The 14,097-nt window shown below is 35.0% G+C and overlaps 1 protein-coding gene across 16 annotated transcripts in view; it reads left to right on the forward strand.

Annotated features, from left to right (window-relative positions):
• The window catches only part of Glut1 (Glucose transporter 1), a 515,395-nt gene that overhangs the window by 121,903 nt on the left and 379,395 nt on the right, over window positions 1-14,097 (forward strand). For 14 of the 16 annotated variants that reach the window (XM_067129128.1, XM_067129116.1, XM_067129122.1 and 11 more), the window contains exon 2: window positions 3,716-3,742. The exons of the other annotated variants lie outside the window; for them this stretch is intronic. The gene's annotated coding sequence lies outside the window, so the exon portion shown is untranslated. The remainder of the gene's footprint in view (window positions 1-3,715; window positions 3,743-14,097) is intronic. 16 annotated transcript variants of the gene reach the window in all.

Here is a 14,097-nt window from a genome sequence, read left to right on the forward strand (position 1 = left end):
TAATTTTTTCCTTTCCAACCAGTCAAGTGACATGTGCCTCCTCTGGAGATAAGTCTTGGGAGTTATACCGCCAATCAACTCCTGATGGTTAATTAATTTATCAAAGGTAAGATGTGGGATGCTTAATGACATCAACAGTAAGGGCAACAGGACTTGACTGCGCATCTTGATAGGTTTAATTCAAATCACTAAGCTAAATTTTAGCAGTCCTTATATATAGTATTACACTTCCGCCGGATGAAATCGTGTAAGAAGATATACAGTTTCCCAAAGTATATACCGACAACAGTTTTTTTTTTACATTAATGTAAACAACCCATTTCTTTACGTAAGTTGTATAAAATCAATATCATGAGATATATATATATATATATATATATACATATATATATATATATATATATATATATATATATATATATATATATATATATATAAAATTGTGTGTGTAAATTAGCTTTCAGAAGTGTGCTGAAAAGCTCTTCTCTGAAGCTGATATATATATATATATATATATATATATATATATATATATATATATATATATATGTATGTATGTATGCATGTAAATGCGTGGGTGTATGTATAAATGAGCTTTCAGAGGTGTGATGAAAAGCTCTTCTCATTTCTGTAACAGTGATTAAACACTTTCAACAAAAGAAAAGTTATAAATTAGAATAAAAAAAAGTCTGTGTTAAAAGTACTTTTCAACAAGCTGCACGGTCCAAGGCTATTTCATTTAAACAAATTTAACTCCTAATTTGGAAAGGACCTAATGAAAGATGATAGTTAATTATCTTTCCCAAATGGTACGACGTTAGCTTTTGGAATCCAGGGAACAAAGACATTACCATATTTTATTCATCCGGATGATGAGCGTCTTGGGCAGAGGTTGGCTGTGTATAGCCTCACCAGAAAACAGTATTAATGAGCACATCTTGCTTATGACAGCCCTTTCATTTCAGAAATGCTGCTCTGTAAAGACAGAACGGGATGGAATCTATAATATGTTGATGTTTACGTGATGTTGTTGTAGGTTTTTTTCTGGTAAACCATAAAAAACCCTTTTCAGCAACAACAGTAGCTCTGATAATTTTTCTTGTATTTTTTCTCAGCTCTGAAGATTCACCTCACAGAGATGTTGATGAGTATTAGGTAGCATATATAACAGTTTTCAGTTCAGCCTGGCAAAATGTTTGTGAAATCAGTTACATATTGTTTCGATGTTGAAGCAATCTAAACTTCAAGTTATTTAGAATCATTGAAGGACCCAGTGAAGGGGACAACAAACTCTGGACAATGTAGACTTCCGAAGGAAACTGTGTATAGAGAAAAAATGCATTAAATTAAAAAAAATGTCTTTGCGATAGTATTTGGCAACAGGTTGCCATTTGTCGCACCGTGTTTTGAAGGGCTTTTACAGGACGTCCGAATTTTTTATAAATACCAGGGTGGGTTTACTGAGCTGATCTTGGTATGCTTGCTGCTTGTATGGATAAATGTACTGGAATATATGTTATGCACAAGACTCTAGTATCCTTTATGAGTAATTGCAGTTTTACAAACACTCTCAACCTCTGTGGTACTATTTTCCTCGTATTTATGACATCAAGGACAAAGGGGATCACCTCATCGTTATGGTGATTATTATAATTAAAATTTATTTAACGTTGAATTTAGTCTGTTTATTCGTGAAAAGTACAAGAAAGATGACCCTGGTTACAGGAACAGGCACAATATTATTCATCGTTTTGAAACCTTTTAATTTCTTCTTTCAGCCAGAGTGTTGAGTTTCCTTCTTTGGATTAGCCTTTCCTGAAGGATTTTGTTTGTCAGTATTAATCTTTCAGGATACTTTTTATGAGGTTTATATGTTCACATTTTGTGAAGCGCTATCATGGTAGGCTAGACCGGATTTTCCCAAAGTACAAAGCCAGCGTAATTCCCTGGTAGCCTACTTGTTCCCGCAATCTAGAATTCTATGGATTTATTTCCAGTCTCAATACCTTTTCCATAGCAATATTCTTATAGTGTACGTGGAGTTCAGAGGACCCATTCATGACTAAACATTATGTTGTAATGTCCAGAGCTGTAGATTGAAGGTACAATATTTTTTTGTATTTCCTCTATTCTTATTTCAATCACCACACTGTTTATTGGTAAATAGAAGAAAAGTTTCTGCAAGAGTTCGTGACGTATGCAACTTACACCGATATTTATCGTATACCAGGTTATGCATAATATATTAAGCTGTTAGTTACTTTGGCACCTAGCAATCTCATGCCTTGGAATTTGGCACTGTCAGGGCGGTATTGTGAACCACAGTATGTATTCTCTCCTACCTTCTATACTGAACCAAAAAACTTTAAAGACATCAGTACTGTACCCGTCTTCCATACGGGATACATTGTGAGTTGTACTAGGTATTATTTAAAGTTCTTTGCAGCGTTCCTTTGGCCCCTAGCTACAACCTCTTTCATTCCTCCTTTCATATTCTCTTCCTTCTGACTTTCCACCCTCTCCTAACAATTGTTTTATAGTGCAACTGCGAGGTTGTCGTACTATTACACCTTTGTAACCTTCTTACTGTCAATTTCCCTTTCCGCGCTGAATGACCTCAAAGGTCCCACCGCATGGCCTTTGCCTAAATTCTACATTCCAATCCAATACTGTACCTGTCCACTCGCAAGAAGTATTGGATAATTTGAAATGATCTGACTCCTCGATGCGCAGTCGGAAGCATATTCGTATATGAGAGTACATTTGTGAAATCTAATCCCCAAAATATATTTAAAAAAATGCTGGATCGTGAATACCGTCTCTAGATCTTACTTATCTCCGTCACAAGGTATCATCTTGATCTCCTCGCTATAAGCAATATTCTGTCCCTCAGTTCCCACTAATTAAAGAATAAGCAATTCAATTGAAAGTATGGATCTTTGCGAGATAGTGACCCCCAAGGGTTTCCGGGGGTCGTTATCTATGACTAGTATTTCTTGGGGGTCATTATCTTTATATTTATATGATATTATATTATATTTACAGTCTTTTGTTTATGTGTTTACGGTAATCCCCAACGGGCTTGTACTAAACACGCCGCAAAGGTAGATACATATCGGGTTAAAACCCAAGGGGGTCACTATCTAGGAAAGATCAGAAAGCAATTTTGTAAAGTTGGACAAGACAGCTCAGAAACTCATTACCAAGAATGGCCGAAAGATAACCACAATCCACTTTTATTTTATGGAAATGGGCGTGCCAATGATTATTCAGTTGGGTGATGGCTTCTGTGACAACTGCCGTCAAATCAAGTTTTTTTTTTTCCCCTGACTTTGTGATCTTCCACCTTCCAAGATGCGTTCTTTGTTCCCTTCAAAGTTAGGTGTCAAAGCTTTTCATATCACTTTTGTTCTCATAGTTCAGGAATTGCCTTGACAGGATATAAAAACAGTCCCCGTTCCAATACTTTTTTTTTCTAGTTTAGTTCAATATTAAGTTAAATGAAAAACCAAACATATCAATTTAGGATTTGGCATTATGTTTTACAGTGTTAGATCAGGGGAGAATAGCAGACAGTCACTGCCCTGCACAGTAGTTCTTCATGCAGTGTTGGCGAATGGCTTATATAGAAGCATGAGCCTTAAAGATTTTAATTGATATGTCATACGATGTAAAATAAAAATATCAGTAACGGACCTATTCCTTTCCTTTCCAGGAGAGTTGTGCTTCATTATTATATCAGGTGAGTGAAAGAATTCATATAATCTAGTAGATGTAGATGGGTCAGGTATTCAAGTCTACACGCTAATTTGTAATATCCTTGCGGATTTGATTGCATCTGTGAACGTCACACATATATACACAATTTTATGAAAAGCCAAAACTGTTGTTTTACTAAGCCATGATAAAAGGGCGAGAGTATATATGATGTGAGACAGTAATGTAGAGTATGTATAAGGGACGAATATTTTAAATTGCTGAACGAACAGTTAAGTGAACATATTTTTCTTTCTTTTTATCCTGGCTGAAGATGTACTTGCCACGTTGAAGATGATGGTATGAGTACAAATAATCTGATATTTTTGTTTTCAAAAATCTCTGGGTAATGTGAATTTAATATTGTTTAATGACCCAATTTATTCCAGATATACAGTATATTATTTTAATTGATAAGAGTAGTAAGGCGATAATAAGTTAATAGCTGATTAATAAAGTCTAAATTAGATAGCAACATTCGAGGAAGCCGACGATTTAAGCTTGGTTTTAGATTTGCGTTGACTTCATTAATAACCTTTCATTAACTTAACGCAAACTGAGGCAAATTACACCAAACGTAAGAAGGAACATGTAATTATCAATTCGTTTGATGACCAGAATCTGCTCGAAACATGGAATTAATGAAACGTTACTTGGAAGTTAGCCACTGAATACGACGTAATTCAACCCTCTACCAGTGCTGCACTAATATTTATCCATGTACAGTGTAAGTCAAGAATGAGTTGAGTTTTTAAATTTTTGTGCCTCTGTAAATGACAACTCATTCAGTACCATTGCATCTGTCAGCAGTCTAGTGCTTGAGAACGTGTCTCCATGCAATCCATATATTACTGCTTTCAGCATAAGAGAATTTTGTATTAGAGCAGGCTCCAAGGAACTTATCATTCTCATATAAAGAGTGCCCCGTAGGGGGTTAGTGCCGTCAGTGCACCTCCAGCGGTGCATTGTAGGCATTGCTTAAGGTTCTTTGAAACGTCCCTTCGGCCCCTAGCTGCAACTGCTTTCATTCCTTTTACTGTACCTCCACTCATATTCTCTTTCTTCCATCTTACTGTCCACCATTTCCTAATAGTTGATACGTAGTGCAACTGCGAGGTTTTCCTCCTGTTACATCTTTCAAACCTTTTCACTGTCAAAATCCGTTTCAGAGCTTAATGGCCTCAGTTACCCCAGTGCTTGGCATGTATGCTTAAAATCTATGAATCAATCAATCAGTCTTATAAAGAGTGGACCCTTTATATTAGTTCGCCTTGGGAATTTTCTTTTCTCTAAATTCACAAACCTAAGGGTACATTTTTATTCGTTTCTAAAACTGTGTTCTACGGTCAGGTGCGAATGGAGATTCTTATAATTCCATGGGATTAAGAGAGGATTAATTTTCGGTTTGAAAATCAGTTCTTCCCAACGTCAACAATCACTCATTTATGATTTATGAATAATGTTTGATATTATTCTTGAAGAGTAAACGTTCCCAACGATCAGCTACGGAAGGTCACAATGAATTCAGAGATTAGAATTGATCATGACCCTTCTGTTATAGAATTTGAACTACTGTACTTCAAGTCTGCAAGTTTCTCAGACAAACTCAAATCATCGAAATAGGCCAGATAGGTGTAAATCACAGCAGCAAGGTGTTGCAACACCACCCCCCTGGAGCATAAACGTTCATCTATTTCCAAATAAAGACAGAAGTTAAACAAGTAAAAATGCGCCGAAGTTTTCTGTACATTGTATTAAACTGTATGAAACTCAGCCAGGGCCCATGAAACTCACACAGCCGCGGCCCATGAAACTTTCAGCTAAGGCCCGGTGTGGCCTGTTTGCAGACGCATGATCATGGCTAAATTTAACCTTAAATAAAATAAAAACTACTGAGGCTAGAGGCCTGCAATTTGTTATGTTTGATGATTGGAGGGTGGGTGATCAACATTCCAATTTGCAGCCCTCTAGCCTCAGTAGTTTTTAAGATCTGAGGGCAGATAGAAGTGCGAACGGACAGACAAATTGCCATCTCAGCAGTTTTCGTTACAGAAAATTAAAAAGGGTGACTTTACAGTACTCGAACACATAATGGATCAATTTATTATTTTAAAGACTCAGATAAGAAAGTAATGGTACAATGATATGAATGTAAATCGTATGATATTGACCAAGTAGCCCCCTTTTGTGAGCATGTTCAGCAGATCAAAATGCATCGAATAAAATTAGACGCCAGGAATTGTATACTTTTCCCCATTTGTTTTGACGACTCTGATGCATATTATGCCGTCTTCCCAAAGAGGGCGATAAGGGACAGTAGTGCGGTTATCGGTTATCTTCCCCAGAAAACGAAAGGAAGGAGGGAGAATATGGGAAGAACAAGACAGATAAGGTTATGTGCGGAATGGGAATGGGGAAAAACACCGGGAAAATGCTCTGATGACAATCAGCCGGAGTGTTTCCCCCGCCATGCGACATTGGCTGTTCTCTTTACCTCTGCTTCTCCATTTCGCAAAGCGGCGAGTTTCATTCATTCCCCGTTTTGAAGAGGTTGTGGTCTTCAAAATAAGTTCGTTATTGTATGTTTCTTCTCAGGATTAACGCAGATTGAACCAGTTTGCTTTGAATTGGGGAAAATCTACAAATGATGTTACCTTGCATAAAACTAATCTCAGGTTGACTATTATTAAATTAAGACATACATTGATTCATCTTCTCTGAACTATGTAGAATTATTATTGGCAGGCAAAACATACAGAGTAAGGAAAATTTTGAGTTAGTTGATAATTTTCAATTTACATTACCGAGGTATTATTTTAAATGAGGATATTACGGTTTGTTGCGTTCATCTAATCAATACCAATCTAACGTGCATATTCTACCAGATAAAAAAAGAATTGAAAAGCTGTTCACTTAAATGTTCTGTTAGCTATACGTCACTTAGATATAGCTTATATTTCTTTCCCATGTCATGTAAGATCAACCTTTAATCATTTTTGCAGCATTTCTGTTGAAGATCCTAATACAACTTAGTAAAACCACTGTTATGGCTTTGTAAGAATTAGACAGAATTTGCTTGTTCTTTCTTATGTTAACTTTTCTGTCGTCATTGACACATGAAGTCAGGAAATCATATCAAAAATGAAAAACACTGGTCTCAGAATAATGTATATGGAATCAGCCTTACATTATATATGTATGTATATATATATATAGTTATATATATATATATATATATATATATATATATATATATATATATATATATATATATATATATATATAAATATATAAAAATATATAAACGACACATGTACTGAATAACCAGTCTATATTTCCGTTTTATATCCCTGTTGACACAAGTCAACTAAAATTGCATTGCGTTTCAATATTCTGCAAATGAAAACTGGGCGATATAACTTCAGTGTTATGCAGTTTAGGCTAGGTTCATTTTTCCTGAAGGTGACGCGACAAAGTTACACTTTTATGAAATAAAAAAAAAAACTTCATAAGCTTCGAACGCAGAGTATGAACGGCCTTCGACAAAGGCGATCACTCATTTGAGTTGTAGCTACTGCAGAAAACAACGTAACCAGACGATTATATAACCAGACGATAATAGAATCAAACGGTAATAGAATCAGACGATTCTATAACCAGTCGATGATATAACCAGTCGATAAGAGAACCAGACGATAGTAGAACCAATCGATTATATAACCAGACGATAATATAACTAGTCGATAATATAATCAGACGATAATTTAACCTGTCGATAATAGGATCAGACGATACTATAACCGGTCGATAATAGAATCAGTAGACAATATAACCAGACGATAACATAACTAGTCGATAATATAATCAGACGATACCATAACCAGTCAATAGTATAAACAGATGATAATATAACGTCGGTAATATAACCAGACGATAATATAACTAGTCCATAATATAATCAGATGATAATTTAACGAGTTGATAATAGAATCAGACGATACTATAACCAGTCGATGGTATAACCATACGATAATATAACTAGTCGGTAATATAGCCAGACGATAATATAACTTGTCGATAATATAACCAGTCGATAATATAATGAATCGATTATATATAACCAGACAACAGTACAACCAGACGAAAATATAACTAGACGATAATATAACCAGACGATAATATAACCGGACGATAATATAACCAGACGATCATATAAGCAGAAAGAAAATCCAAAAGCGGAATTGAACCTTACCACGACATTAGGAATACATTATCGCATCCGTATGACATTTAGATGATGATATCCTATCCGGCGTTGTCTCGTTCCGTCCATGATGACGAAATAAGAAGAAAAAAGAAATAAAGCGAAGTCAAAATTTTATTATTGACATGACGAATTCTTTAGGTCAGTGACCCAGATAGATTCCGTGAGGAAGACAAACTGAATGTCGCCACTTAAGGCCAATTTTTATTCGGTGCGACCACACGCGATGTATGACGCGAAAATCCGCTGGCGTGTGTAACTGAGGCGAAATGATCTTTTTCATCGATAGCGTAAATTAAGGAGAGAATATTTTTTTTATCGATAGCCTAAATTAAGGAGAGACTATTTTTTTTTTTCATTGATAGTCTAAATTAAGGAGAGAATATTTTTTTTTCATCGATAGCCTAAATTAAGGAGAGAATATTTGTTTTCATCGATAGTCCAAATTAAGGAGAGAATATTTTTTCATCGATAACCTAAATTAAGAAGAGAATATTTTTTTCGTAGCGTAATTAGGGAGAGAATATTTTTTTCATAGCCTAAATTAAGGAAAGAATATTTTTTTCATCGGTAGCCTAAATTAAGGAGAGAATATTTTTTTTCATCGATAGCCTAAATTAAGGAGAATATTTTTTTCATAGCCTAAATTAAGGAGAGAATATTTTTTTATCGATAACCCTAAATTAAGGAGAGAATATTTTTTTTATCGATAGCCCTAAATTAAGGAGATAATATATTTTTCATATATTTTTAAGGAGGAATATTTTTTATCGATAGCCCTGAATTAAGGAGGGAATATTTTTTTTTTATCGATAGCCATAAATTAAGGAGAGAACATTTTTTTCATCGATAGCCCAAAATTAAGGAGGGAATATTTTTTTATCGATAGCCCTAAATTAAGGAGAGAATATTTTTTTTATCGATAGCCCTAAATTAAAGAGAGGAGATTAAGCGGGTGATTATGTCACTATGTTTCAATAATAGATGTTGTAATGAAATAGCATGGAAATGGAACGAATATGTTGTTTATAGGAGAGTGAGAAGGAAGTAGAGTAAAAGCTATATCACACGTTACTGGGATACCATAATAATATGTGTTAGGTTTTATTAGGTAGTGTTAAGGAGAGGAAATTAAACGGGTTATTGTGTCATCAGTGTTACAAAAAAGATGGTAATGACGAAATAGCAAAGAAATGGAATGGATATGAAGTTTATATAAAAGTGTAGGAAAATATAATAAAAACTAGATCACACGCTATTAGAATGCTGTATAGTTACATTATTTTTTAGGTTCATAAGGCTGTGTTTCATATTTTGTAAAATGCATAACTGAGTGTGAATGAGGCGCTCTGATACTTAAAAAAAAATAGTATGCTCATGGCCACTTGCCTGTCATTTTAGTGCATTATGCTATTGCACATCTGTCAAGACTGAAATTATGATGGATTAATGTTATGAAGCAAAACAAATTATTATATCTCAAAACGAATTTTAATTACTAATATATTAATGGTAAAGCATCCGCCTGAAGAAATTCGATGAAGAAATTATAAAATCTAAAAGATAATATCCCTTATTCGCAATAGGAAATATGCCTTAGCGTGCCCATAACATATAGCAAGACTAATAGGATGCAGTACCGTTAGACCAAGTTAAAAATGAGGCGCCCACCAGCCTTAGGCTAACGCACGCAAAGGTAAAACACAGGTAAAAAAAAAAAAAAATGCATGAAAGACTTCGTTGTGGGAGTTCGAGATGTTGCTTGAGTTTGGTCTGAAGGAATACACTTTTCATGTTCCATAATCAACTGTATACAATATTCATATTCCATAATCAGCTATATACAGTGTTCAATGTTTTTGCTATAGATTGGTCTGAATAAAGACAGTTTTCATATTGCATAATCTACTATATAAAATATTCAATGTTTATGATGTAGATTGGTCTGAATAAAGACACTTCATATTGCATAATCAGCTATATATATTATTCAATGTTTTTGTTTTAGATTGGTCTGAATGAAGACATTATTCATGTTATGTTAGTCAGTTATTTATTATATTCTGTGTATTTTCTTTACTGTCAAAAGCTTAAGTTGGATGTTCCAGGTATTGCTCTCATAATCAGGGCGCTTCCCTGAATTTCCATCTTATGAAACTGAACCTGTCATTAAGCCGTCAGGTTAATGACTCTGCCTTCACCTCTCCTCTTCCGTTTTTATTCTCTTCAACTCTGGGTGTATTCTGAATCCTTCTTATTCCGTTATTCTGCCTTGTGACTACCATCAGTCATTGGTATTTTTCCATCATTATTTTTCTCTTCACATTCAGGCACAATTATGAATCACAAATTTCCCTTCTTCTCTTCTCCTTTATCCTCTGTAACTCTGGATGTACTCGGAATCCATCTTCTTATTCCATTATTCTGCATGGTGATTATTATCAGTCGTTTCTGTTTTTCCCTAATTTTTCTTTCTCTTCACATTGAGGCACATATATCAGTCCCTTCTCTTCACCTTTATTCTCTGTAACTCCGGATGTACTGGGAATCCATCTTCTTATTCCATTATTCTGCATGGTGATTATTATCAGTCATTTCTGTTTTTCCATCATTTTATTTTTCTCTTCACATTCAGGCACATATATCAGTCATGAATTTCCAGCAGCTTCGTGTCTATTGATTCTTTCCTTCTTTTACATAAATTCCACATTTTCTTCTCTTGAAAAATAAAGCATAATCTAGTCTGCATGTATACGTTAAAAAAAAGCGTAATCTAGTCTGCATGTATCTGTGTCTGTGCGTGCATTCGGTCCCGGGACCGTGTAAGCTTGATCTTTTATATTTGAACTGGAAAGCGTGATTCGTATTTATTGGACGAAAAAATGAGAAGGACAAGATTATGAACTGTTTTCTATTCTTTTTTTTTTATTCCGGTTCACTTGAGCTGTTGGAATGTGGCCAAAGCACATTCCTGTGTTTCGCCTATAAAAACTAGAAAACTTGCTCGAGTTTTCCACTCCATCCACCAAATTGACTGAGAGACATTGGATACGGTTTGTTTTGTGTGTTTATATATATATGTATATATATAAACACATAAACATATATATTTTTATACGTATATATATATATGTATATATATATATATATATATATATATATATATATATATATATATATATATATATATATATATCACACATTACCACAGGTCTGACCGATTTCGACTTTATTTCCAAGCCATTGACGTCAGTGGCTTGGAAATAAAGTCGAAACCAATCAGACCTACACCCCACCTCTTATTTTTCACTTGCGATAATGTGTGATAAATGAATCACGTACAAAAGTGATAATAATCATATATATATATATATATATATATATATATATATATATATATATATATATATATATATATATACACACACACACACATAAACACATATATTTTTATACGTATATATTATTATTATTATTATTATTATTATTATTATTATTATTATTATTATTATTATTATTATTATTATTCCGAAGACCACCTGTTGTTCATAAGCAGGATGTGAAGAGATCGAGAAGTTAAGGGGACATTGTGGTCATTAGATTTACATACTTTTCTAGATTAAATGACTCGTAGATTCTAGATGTATATGTAAGCATATACACGCATATATATACTGTATTTATGCACACATACACAAAAATGTAGATATATACCTAGTTTTCTGTGCACGCACGTGTTGATGAGTCTTGAAACAAGTTTTTAAATTAAACAAAAGATACCCAAAAATAACCTAGATGTTGTTAAGCCAGTTTTAATAGACATAACATAATCTCTCTCTCTCTCTCTCTCTCTCTCTCTCTCTCTCTCTCTCTCTCTGCATCAATAACCTAGATGTTGTTAAGCCAGTTTTAATAGACATAACATAATCTCTCTCTCTCTCTCTCTCTCTCTCTCTCTCTCTCGTTTTGTTCTGATATACACTGCATTGTCTTTTTTGTTACTAATCCATTGCACTCCTCACGAAGAAAAGAAAACTGAACGGCCATTTGTTTGACCGCTGAAAACGAGTGTTCTCTGGGGTTCGGGATTTTAAATCTTCCGCTGAGGGTTCCCCAAGCGGCGACCTTGAATGACGTCACTGGTATCCTTTCAGCGATGAGATTAGTTTGTTACCGGAAACCTCTGCAGGATAGTACCTAAAATACATTCTGCTCGGAATAGCCAAAGAAGTAACCAGATTTCGTCTAAAATTCAGCCATTTTAAATAGCGATTGTAAACTGAAAGTCTGTTGTCTTTCCCATTTTCCTCTCGACTCGAATGACCTCAGAGGATGGGTTATATAAAGAACCTGTTTCGTCTCGTGATGTACAAAAAACGAGGAATTCGTTTCGTAAACGGCGTGACCTTGAGTCGTGTTTACACAACACCGCACCTGTGAAGTCTTACCTAAAAGGCGTGTATGTTTGTTTCATAAGATGGGTGGTGATAAGAATATTAAGAGCTTTTATAATATGTACCGTAGCTGTCATTATACATAGATTTGATTGGATGATAATCTAATTAGATGCATAGGTAGTATCTTTTGTTATGTTGTTTTTTTCTGATATTTTTATGGTGACATTGTTGGTGGAAATATCACTTTACTTTGCCCCACCATCTCAGTAGTTAGTCGTGTCATTAACGATCCAAACTCCAAACATGGGTTCCCCTGCTGACGACCCCTGCATACCCATAATTTTGTAATTACTTTCGCGAGAGCTTAGGTCTCCTACCAAAGCACTGGACGATGTCTCTATGGACTGCAAATGCTTCCACATCATTCGAGTTAATTTCCATGGTTACTGAGTCATTGTAACTGTAACATACATGAACTTTTTAGTATAATTTAACTGCTATTAACACCCATACCTCTCAACAGCCTTCCGAATGAGAGGGGATATGGGGTTCCACATAGCCCCCTTTATTGTGGAGACAATAAAGGGGGTAGGGTATGTTACACAAGCCTTGGGAACCCCATATCCTCTCATTCGGAAGGCTGTTGAGAGGTATGGGTGTAAATAGCAATGAAACTGAACTAAAAAGTTTATGTATGTTTCGGTTACAATGATTCAATAACCTTGGAAACTAACTCGAATGATGTGGAAGTATTTGCTGTCCAACAGAGACATCGTCCAGTGCTTTGGTAGGAGACCTAAGCTCTCGCCAAAGCAATTACGAAATTTTGTTCTGAGTCACCAGAAGTAGGCCTAAAGCTCAATAACCTTTTAGTTACTGGCGGGGTTCTGGTGAGTGTAAATCCCATTGTCAATCGTACCTTATTTAATTCATACACATTAGAAAAACTAAGAACTTGAAGCAAAATAAAAGGATGAGGAAGATGGTTTCGTTACTCTTTAACAAAGTCACATCTTAACATTTGCTACGAAAAAACTTCTTGAAGCGGTTAAGTCCGAGTTTTTACTGCCGAGAATTTGGTAATTTTTTGGCCTATTGTAGACACAAAGAACCAAGAAAGGACTTAATTAGGGTAAATTGTGGTGGTGTTGAGCTTGGTCCCTGCCAGAAAGGTCTTAAATATGTTCATTGTGTAAGCAAACACCCAACCTCCTCCAAAAAAGTGTGGTATGTTTATTATGGCGCAGAAGATTCGAACTGAACGAGTTGTAGCAAGAATAGATTTATTAGGCCTGGTGTATCATTTTCAAACATAGCGTCTAATCACTATGATATCTTGTCTCAGAGGAAAGACAAGTAATCTAATACATTCGAATTTCAAGAAAACCTAAAGTTAACAAAAATAAGCGGGCGCTGATCAATGAATCACTCTTGGGAGGTCTGTCATCCAAACTACGGATATCCAAACACGATTTATGTCAGCATCGAAACTACCTGACTTAGGTGTAGATACCACAAAATCTGAGAAAATCAAGGACCAGTTCTGAAATGTTTTGCTAGAAACAGTACCAAAAACTAGTAGCGCTTGAGGCAACTCCAGCATCTGCTAGTACATTAACCTCTTTGGAGATTGAACCGGACGTTTTAACTGGTCCAGTTGCCTAGGTAGAGGCAGTAACT

Source organism: Macrobrachium rosenbergii, chromosome 27 (assembly GCF_040412425.1).
Source record: "Macrobrachium rosenbergii isolate ZJJX-2024 chromosome 27, ASM4041242v1, whole genome shotgun sequence".
Classification (NCBI taxonomy): Eukaryota; Metazoa; Arthropoda; class Malacostraca; order Decapoda; family Palaemonidae; genus Macrobrachium; species Macrobrachium rosenbergii.